The following is a 2,329-nucleotide window of genomic DNA, read 5'->3' on the forward strand; positions in this document are numbered from 1 at the left end:
TCTTATTCTTGTTCTGTTGCCTAGTATTTCACGGAAAATGTCCAAGCCACCTGCACCTCCTGCTAACTCAGAGAACTAACTATAACATCCAAATAATCCAAACTCATTAATGACACAACAAATAACCTGTTGGTCAGATTTAGTCTGCATGATCCTTTCTGAAATAAAAAAACCCTTGTAGTATTGTAAGAAACAATACAGGAAGAACATATTAGGAACTCTTTTTGTAAGGTTGCAGCCTCAAAAAAATAGCAGTAACAACTCTAAAAACTTCTTCCATTCCCAATACTGTCACTAGGGCAAAAAAAAAAAAAAAAAGATCCAAAGCAAGCAAAGAAGTGTTGAAGTCTCCTAGTGAGTCACTTAAATAAGCATCCTGGATTCCAGATGTGCTTAGGCAGCTACATCTCTCTCTCATCTCAACATGCACCCCAGCTGGGAACATTAGCCTGGTTTCTTCATAACTAGGAGGCAATATAGGACATTTAATTAGTCAGGGGTTTGCCTTAGGGCGTTTGTTTAGTAAGCACAGCAATGACAGAGGAGGTTACAGCGGATTAGCCCCAGCACTCTAGAGGGCAGGGCCTACTTTTAATGCTTAACCTACCTCACCTGGGGAACTGGCAGCCAAGAAGCAGAAGAGGGATGAAGGGAAGCGATGACCGAGGGGTGTGCAGGGCACTAAGATGCTCTCTGCCTTACCACTAGTGCTGAAAACAGTAGTGCCCTGAGACACACAGTTAATGATGCCAATAAATGTCTGTGGGAATGGCACAGCAGGAGTTTTTAAAAGAAAACAAATGCCTCCTGGATAAGCTATGACAAGATATTTAATACTAGATTTTATGAGAAAAATAATGCAAGTTTACTTATTCACTGGAACGTGCAAAAAGCCTGAATAAACAAAAATGCACATCACAAACTAAACTAAAAAAAGCCATTCAAAGCTAAATGGTGAAAAAAGTGCCTTTCTCTAGCCATCCTTATATAGCTAATTCAGATGCCTGTGTTTCACTACACTGGGTACGCTTCACATCCCTCTAACACAGGTTATTTGCTTTCAACTGTACTGAGATACTTTTATTTCCCATACAGTTAAATGCTAAGTGGAGTCTACAGATACCTGATATATTTTAGCAGTGTTAATCTTCTAAAAACCCTTCACATAAATACACACAATGCTGTCTCACACTGTTCATTTTCTCCCACTGAGGATCCAAGAACTCTCACCAGCTAAATAACACGGCACTAAAAACGAGTTCTATCTTCTAATACTACACACGCTGCCACTTCGTCTTTTGACTGCGTACACAGGTCAGTGGGATGAACGACCTCCTGCCCGATGGCTCCCCTTATAACCCTGGCTCCACCAAGTGAATCAAAGCAGTCCACTCCTCATCCACCCTAATGGGAACATAGGTATGGCACACAGCTGGGCTGCCTCTACGAAAATATCACCGGCTTTTTTTTTAAACTCCATGGCAGAAAGAATCAAAATCCAGTGAGAGCAGGCATCAAATCGTCATTATCCAGTTTTCTAAAGTCTGAATTTTGTTAAAATTGATGTCCTGGAAGAACAGTTATAACTTGATTAATCGCTGACTTCAGTTGAGAGAACTTTATTGTTTGTTCTAATACAAAAACAATCCTGAAATTTTGAGCAAATCATTCTGACTGTGCTCTACCCTCAGTTTCCCTTCTACAGAATGTGATTAATACACCGCAGAATTATATACTGCTTTTCTGATCAACGCATTGATTTCTGTATTTGAGGATTAATAGAAAGCCTCTAGGGTATCTCGACTCATACGTAAATATTTAAGAGTCAGTGGTGGTTCCTTGCAAAGAGGACAATTTTCACTTTTTTAATAAGGAAACACAATTACTAGAATTTCTCCACATTATCTTAGGAGAATTCATTGTCTTGGCTGTGATCTCAGTACAGATTTCACTGTATCTTTTAAAATTATGTCATCAAAGTTTAGTGTCTTCCTGTGGCTGAGGTCTCCTTTTGTCTCCCTTCTTTTAAGCACACAGGAGTACTACAAGTGGATTCAAGGAGAATAGTAGAGCAGCACTGAGCATATTGAGGATCTCCCCTTTGAGTGCCTGTTTTTTTTAGACTACCAGACTAGTTTTCACATTCTAAATTACATCAAGTTTCACTCTCCCATTTTGAACCAGTATCAGGCAGCCTTCTTCCTACATCCTGCAAATTCAGTTATGAAGTTTTGCAACTTTTTATTAATTTATTAACTTCATAGTTTTCTTGTTATTAAATAAATACTTCATTCTATTCAAATAGGATTTTTAAGTACCAGTTCCTGCT

The 2,329-nt window shown here is 38.9% G+C and overlaps 1 protein-coding gene across 1 annotated transcript in view; it reads right to left on the reverse strand.

The window, feature by feature from the left end:
- MTA3 (metastasis associated 1 family, member 3) overlaps positions 1-2,329 on the reverse strand; it is a 124,553-nt gene that overhangs the window by 40,506 nt on the left and 81,718 nt on the right. The window lies entirely within an intron of this gene.

Source organism: Apaloderma vittatum, unplaced genomic scaffold (genome assembly GCF_000703405.1).
Source record: "Apaloderma vittatum isolate BGI_N311 unplaced genomic scaffold, ASM70340v1 scaffold6799, whole genome shotgun sequence".
Classification (NCBI taxonomy): Eukaryota; Metazoa; Chordata; class Aves; order Trogoniformes; family Trogonidae; genus Apaloderma; species Apaloderma vittatum.